Raw genomic sequence first — 7,500 nt, 5'->3', positions numbered from 1 at the left:
TGGGCTCAAGCCATGTCGTCCTGATGGAAGTGTACCAGAGCATTACTGTATCTGTGGATTCTCAGAACGCTCCGTACTCCCGGAGGTATTTATTCCCGGTCGACTAGACCTAGAGACCTAAGATGTTACCGTTATACATCTTTTCAACTAACTATAAACAATGTTAGAGCTTCCTGCCCCCTACAGGGAAGAGTCCTACTAGACTCTGGAAAGTCTCGAAGAATACATATATCTATGTATGAACACCAGGCAAGCTAATATAGTGGTCTCGCCCTATATTAAGTAAAGCATAGTTTGTATAGAACCACTGCGTCAATATATTGACCAGTAATCCGCACAATACTTGTATTTGGACAAAGGTTTATATCCGCATAGGAAGAAACTAATAAAACCGCCCTCGTCCCTTTATGGGACGGAGTCCTTCCATTAGGGGACTTACATAAACCAATGCAACATAGCTTACATAACAGAACAATTCTATCAGAATTATCCCAGATAAGATACATAGAATTAAAATGCTCAATTATACCAATAAATTGACACAGGTGAAAGAGACGCAAGGTTCTCAAGAACAAGTTTATTGACAGATAATAAACAGACAGGTTAACAACAAATATATATATTTATATAAAAGAGGATAACCCAAAACTTTAAGCATAAGTATGATAGTAAACAGAACTTGTTTATCTGAAAGAAAAACCATTAAACACCACTTTAATAAGATACCAAGGTATCAAGTCATAAAAAGTCTGTATTACAAATCAATCACATTAGCGTTAGAAACGCTTGGCACACATGTCTGAACTTATGCTAGGTTCACCTTTGAAAGAAGGAACAGTCTATATGGGCACTTGGTGCCCTCATTTCTTTTGTAGTACAGTATGTACCTACACGCTCACCCTGGACTTAATCGTCCCAATTAAGACCACTGTTCCTCGCAGAGTTAAACAGTAGGGTTAACTACACGACCCACTGCTACCACAGATCTCTTAAGTTCCTCTACTTGCTTCGCATAGTGGCGAAAGAACACCCTGGAAGACTTCCAGCCCGTGTATGAACAGAGATGTTCAAAATCCATACAATTAAAGAAATTTAGGGATGAGGCAACTTTCCTCGGATCGTGACCTGCGGGTGTACTGTCAGGATCCGCTCTGCGAATAAAATATGTGATTTTCGCTCTGAGTTGATTCAGAGATAAATTTGAGCCTGATGTTTCTCCCCTGAATAGTTGACCACCCTTGAAGTCTGAAGTTCTACGAAGATAGACCTTTAGGCATTCTACTGGACATAGAGATGCATCTTCTTTCAGAGGGCAGATTCTCCAGGGACCCCACCTGTTGGTGGGTAACTCATTCTTGGCGAGAAACATAGGATCCGGAAACAGGTTCAGCTCCCCCCCCATCCAGGAACTGAACACGACCTGCCTCTCTCGAGAGGGCTACGATCTCACTAACCCTGGCCCCGGACGTGAGTGCAAATAGGAAAATAACTTTTTGCGTCAAATCCTTTAACGCACATTCTTCATTGCTCAACAGGGAGGCGAAATGAAGAACTTTGTCTAAAGACCATGAGATGGGCTTTGGAGGTGCTGAAGGTCTGAGCCTAGCGCAGGCTTTCGGAACTTTATTAAAGATCTCGTTACCTAGGTCGATTTGGAAGGCAAATAAAATGGGTCTCATCAAAGCAGATTTACACACTGAAATCGTGTTAGCTGCCAACCCTTGGCCATGGAGGTGGATGAAGAAAGATAAGCAGAAGTCTGTTGAGATCTCCTGCGGATTCTTTGCCTTTACAAAGGCCACCCATTTTCTCCAAGATGACTCATATTGTCTTCTAGTCGATTTGCACTTATATTCCTCTAGGAAGTCTATGCTGGCTTTCAAAATCCCGAAACGCTTTCTCACCGCTAGGGCGAGAAAATCATGAGCTGCAGGGTCTGGGTTTTCTGTAATGAAGCGCAGACAGTCGACTTCTGGACTCGCTGGGTCAGAACTGGATGTGGTAGCGGCACGAACTTCATCTGTAGTTCCAACGCCAAGGGGAACCACATACTGTTCGCCCACTTGTGGGCCACTATTGTCGCTATCCCCTTGAAGGATCTCAGTTTGTTGAGGACCCTCAACAGAAGGTTGTGAGGAGGGAACAGATAAATCCTGGACCATCTGTTCCAGTCGAGGGACGTTGCGTCCACTGCTTCCGCTAAGGGGTCCTCGTACGGGGACACGTACAGGGGCAACTTCTTGTTGTCTTTCGTCGCAAAGAGGTCTATTTGCAGTTCTGGGACTTGATTCAAAATGAAGGAAAATGATCCTGCGTCTAAGGACCATTCCGACTCTATCGGTGTGAACCTGGATAGAGCGTCCGCTGTCACGTTGCGGACTCCTTGAAGGTGAACTGCCGACAGGTACCACTTCTTCTTTTCCGCCAATCGGAAAATGGCTAACATCACTTGGTTGAGAGGTGGTGACCTCGACCCTTGTCGATTCAAGCATCTCACAACCACCTCGCTGTCCGTCACCAATCTTATGTGGATCGAGTGACGCGGGGAGACTTTCTTTAAGGTAAGGAGCACTGCCATAGCTTCTAGAAAGTTTATATGAAAGGTCCTGAATAGCTTGGACCAAGTCCCCTGGACTTTTTTCCGATGAGAGTGACCTCCCCATCCCTCCTTTGAGGCGTCTGAGTGAATCGTCATCGACGGGGGAGGTGGCTGAAGAAGAACCGACTTCTTTAGATGTCTGGCTTGGGACCAAGGTCTGAGAAGAGTACGTAGCCGAGGCGGCACTGGTCTTCTCAGGTCTCTTCGCGCGTTTGATGCATACCTTCTCCAAACTCCGGTTGCATCCTTTAGCTGTGCTCTTAGCACTGGGTGTGTCACTGAAGCAAACTGGAGAGAGCCTAGTACCCTCTCCTGTTCGCGTCTTGATATCCTTTCGGAATCTAGAAGTCTCTTGACAGAGCCCGCTATCTCCTTCCTTTTCTTCGTCGGGATGTAGAAACTGTGTGACAAAAGGTCCCAGTGGATTCCCAGCCACTGGAACTTTTGGGATGGAGAAAGTCGAGACTTTTTTCTGTTGATCTTGAAGCCTAGGTACTCTAGGAACTGGATCACCTGACTGGAAGCTTGCAAGCATTCGGTCTCGGATGCTGCCCACACCAGCCAGTCGTCCAGGTAGGCTACTACCTGAATTCCCTTTAGGCGTAATTGTTTGAGAGCTGCGCTCGCAAGCTTCGTGAAAATCCTTGGGGCTATGTTTAGCCCGAATGGCATGGCTCTGAAGGCGTACAGTCTCCGTTGTAGCCTGAACCCTAGGTAGGGGGAGAGTCGACGGCTGATTGGAATGTGCCAATAGGCGTCTGACAAGTCTATAGAGACTGAGTATGCCCTCTTGGGCAGTAAGGTCCTTATGTGTTGCAGTTTTAGCATCTTGAATTTGCAATTCACTATGAACTTGTTGAGTGGTGACAAGTCCAGAATGACTCTGAGCTTTTCCGAGTCTTTCTTGGGAACACAAAACAGCCTCCCTTGGAATTTGATGGACTTCACCTTTCGGATCACATTTTTCTCCAACAGTTCTTGAACGTACTCCTCCAAAACGGGGGTGGAGTGTTGGAAAAACCGAAGGCATGGGGGTGGAGTGCTGTACCAGCTCCAACCCAGTCCATTCTTGAGTAGGCTTTGGGCCCAGGGATCGAAGGTCCAGCGATCCCAAAATTCATCAGTCTCCCTCCTACTGGTATCATTTCACTTGGACTGCCGTCCTGAGGTCTTGCCTCCCTGACCACGACCACCTCTGAATCCCCTTCCCCTTGAGGGGCGCCTAGACGAGCCTCTGGCTGCTCCTCTAGGTTTTGCACGAAAGGAAGAAGACTGTCCTTCGAACGTTGGGGCGAATGTGGTTGACTGACCTGGCACCGCATGGGGTACCCACTGAAAAGCAGTCGGGGTTTGTGCCACCATCTGGGCACTGGAGGCAAAGGCAATTGCAGTTGCTGTTGCTGTCTATAAGGGTTGGCTGGCCGAGATGGTAGCCTAGTCCTCATATTCTTCCTCTTTGGTTGAGGACCCTCATCCGGGGAAGATTTTCTTTTGATAGCCAGGCCCCACTTCTGGAGAAGGTTTCTATTCTCCACGGCGGCCTTATCAACAACCTCTTTGACCACATCGTTAGGGAAAAGGTCTTTTCCCCAAATGTTGGAGGAGATTAATTTCCTTCGCTCGTGTCTCACCAAAGCCCCGGTGAACACGAACTTCCTGCAAGCTCTCCTTGCCTTGATGAAGCCATAAAGGTCCTTCGTCCCTCTGGCTAGGTGAGACTTAGCCACTACCATGAACATTTCATGGACCTTAGGGTCACTTGCCATTGTCTCAAGAGTAGTCTGATGAGACATTGAGGCAGCCAGTCTTTCTTTGGTCTCGAACTCTCTTCGTAAAAGAGATTCGGACAGCTTGGGGAGGTCCTCGCCGAATTGCCGTCCGGCAATATCAGCCTCCAACTTTCCCACTGAGAATGTCAGATGGACATCCTTCCAGTCTTTGTGGTCCATAGGCAGAGCCAGCGACAAGGGTTTACACTCCTCCAGGAGGGGCAAGGCTTGCCGGCCTCGACTGCCTTTAGGACAGCCGCAAACCCTTTTTGTAAAAAGGGGAAGGCTCTATCAGGAGAGGACACAAAAGAAGGGAGCTTCTTGCTCAATGCAGCTACCTTCGAATTAGAGAAGCCCCTCTCTTTCATCGAGGATGAAAGTAGGGCTTGAGCCTTAGCGTGGTCCATAATAATGACTTCCTTCGGCTCTGTCTCCTCCCTTGAAGCTGGTTCTTTTCTCAGCCGGACATAGCAGTCCGGATATGATGCCTTGCTGGGCCAGAATTCTACCTCCTCTAGGGGAACTGAACCCAGCTTATCCGAGATGACGATCTTTCCAGTCGTCATCGGCATGTGCTCAGCATACCTCCATGGGTTAGCATCTGAGCATATGGGAAGGTCTTTCACATTGAGCCTTTTCTGGGGCCCATGTGATTCTGCTAGGGACTGCATACGCAGTTCCATTGCAGCCGCCTTCTCCTGATTCTCCTTCTGCATTTGTTGGATCATTCCAACAATCGAAGAGAGGGCCTGTCCCAGTTCTACTGGGAGACCAGCCGATGTTGAGGGGATAGGCTCCGGCATCTGAACCGGAATAGCCGACACCTCGTCGACCTCATCCTCTACGACATCCGGGGTTTGAACTTGATCCTGACCTTCTGCCAGGAGGTCTTCTTCCAAACGTTCGTCCAGGTCAGACATCCTGTCATACAACTGGATGTCTTGCATCGCATCTGCGACTTCCTCGTCCACCTGGACTTGATCTTGAGGGATCTCCTCTTGAGGCTGGGGAATCACTGCCTCAGCTGATGCCTGGGGAAAAAGATACGCCCTCATCTTCTCACTTGGAAGATAAGGGCCAGAGGTGTTCTTATTGAAGCCACTTACCCAAGTACGAAGCTTTTCCCTTGCTATATCCCTTGATTCCGCCGTTCTAGGGGAATCAAAAGCCTCAGTAATCAGGTTAGTGCATACAGTACATACCTGAGGGTCCCAATACTGGAGATCATCCTTGGAGATAGCGCATGCTGCGTGTCTCCTACAACACTCATGTCCGCAGAGGTTCTTGCTGCGGACATTGCAGAAAACATTTCCGCACTTCGGAGGGTCCTCCTGTAAAGTGAAGAAATTTCCATGAGTATCAAGTGAACTATGTATCACTGGATATGCATAGTATAGCATAACAATTCATAAAGGAAAGACACACACTTGTGTTTCCCTCACAACCCATTGTTGCAGCCTTCCAGATAATAAAATCAAAATGGTTTATCTCTTCTAGAGTAACCAATGCAAGGTTTCCAGAGGAAACAGGTGGAGCTCACACCTAGGCAATGATTTTAAAATCCTGGATAATAGACAGGGAAGAACTCTGCTTCCTATCTGAGGGCAACAGCAAAGGGCTGTGCAAGAAAACACAATAGTGTTAGAAGATACAGTGCTGTACCTAAACCTTTACTATAGTTTTCTTCTTACTGTATATGCTATACAGAAGAATACTAGTACAGTATAGGAGGATGTGTGCCGCCTGCCTTTGCCGGCCGGCACACACCACAACTAGCTTTAAAGTATACTACTTAACAGCTATAGGGCGGCAGCACTCTGGTTCAAATGCCTGTGCCGGTCGGCAGCAGCTGGCGGCCGGCAACAGCCAGTGTTGGCCGGCAATGACTGCCGGCCAGCAACTACACAAGGTAGTACCCAGCTGCCGGCCACACTCTTGGTGACTGGCAGACAAGGACTGACATAAGCCGGCTGGCAAAGGTACAACACCGATGCCAGCCGGCAGCAAAAGAACCAGAAGACTACACCTGCCCGGCTGCCGGCCTCATAGGCCGGCAGCCGGGACAGGTACAGCACTAGAAGAAAATAGAATGGATGCCGGGATAAGAGTGTACACAACCCCCCAAGCCCGGCAACCGAAAGAGTGCATATAAGGAAGGGGAGAAACTTAATTCAGGCTTCCTTGACCAATGCCGTCCGGCTCTGCCGGCAGGCATGGATGAGGGACCAAGAGCGGTCCGGGCAGCACTCGAAAACATAAGACCCTTGCCGGCCAGCATCTCTGCCGGCCGGCAATGGGCTTAGTCAATTCCACATCCCAACCTATACTAGGTCCAGCAGTAGAACGACGTACAGTACAGTAATACCCCTGCCGGCCAGCTCTGCCGGCCGGCAAGGTACAGTACAGTAATGGCTAGGCCATTACGGAGATAGAGGGGGAAGGGACAAGAGGGTCCTGCCAACCTTGCTTTAGTGACAGATCACCCGCAGCCAAGAACTTTGTCTTAGCCTAAGGGAGATCTAAGGGAAAGGGCCAGCAATACTTGCCAGCTTCCAGAGCACCAAAGCAAGGAAGGCGTTGCTACTCCCAAGGGAAGAACTTATCCTCCCCCGAGAACAGTAACGGGACTTAGTCTGGTCGATCACAAAAGAAGGAATCATAACTTACAGAAACCTTCGGTAGTGACCTAAGGGAGCTAAGCTCCCTTTGTAAGTGTTAGGTCAGCGAGGGAGACTCTGCCCCAAGCCAGACAACACGGACTCAGACTAAAACCTATGTTGTTCTGTCCCTCTTTGAACCAGACTTACTGGAACAGGAAGGTACAGTAACACCCTAGTATAGTTTTATCGAAAATAAATTCGGAAAAAACCACTTAGGGATAAGTCCAAGGCTTAAACAGAGGGAAAGGGATTGCATACCTTCTCCGAAGAAAAGAAAGCAACCGGGGAGTATGATAAAGTATACTAAGGCTCCATAAGCAATTAGCCTAGGCACGAAGAGAATCGATTACCTAATTCACCGAAACTCACACGTATACAATCTTGGAAATATTCCACACAGTCTTAAATGTATAAAATATAGCCTAAAGCTTCAATAAAATTTTAATTACACTCGGAAAAACCAAAATCATGC

The sequence above is a fragment of the Palaemon carinicauda genome, chromosome 34, assembly GCF_036898095.1.
Source record: "Palaemon carinicauda isolate YSFRI2023 chromosome 34, ASM3689809v2, whole genome shotgun sequence".
Lineage (NCBI taxonomy): Eukaryota > Metazoa > Arthropoda > Malacostraca > Decapoda > Palaemonidae > Palaemon > Palaemon carinicauda.
Note: the sequence above shows the minus strand (reverse complement) of the source record.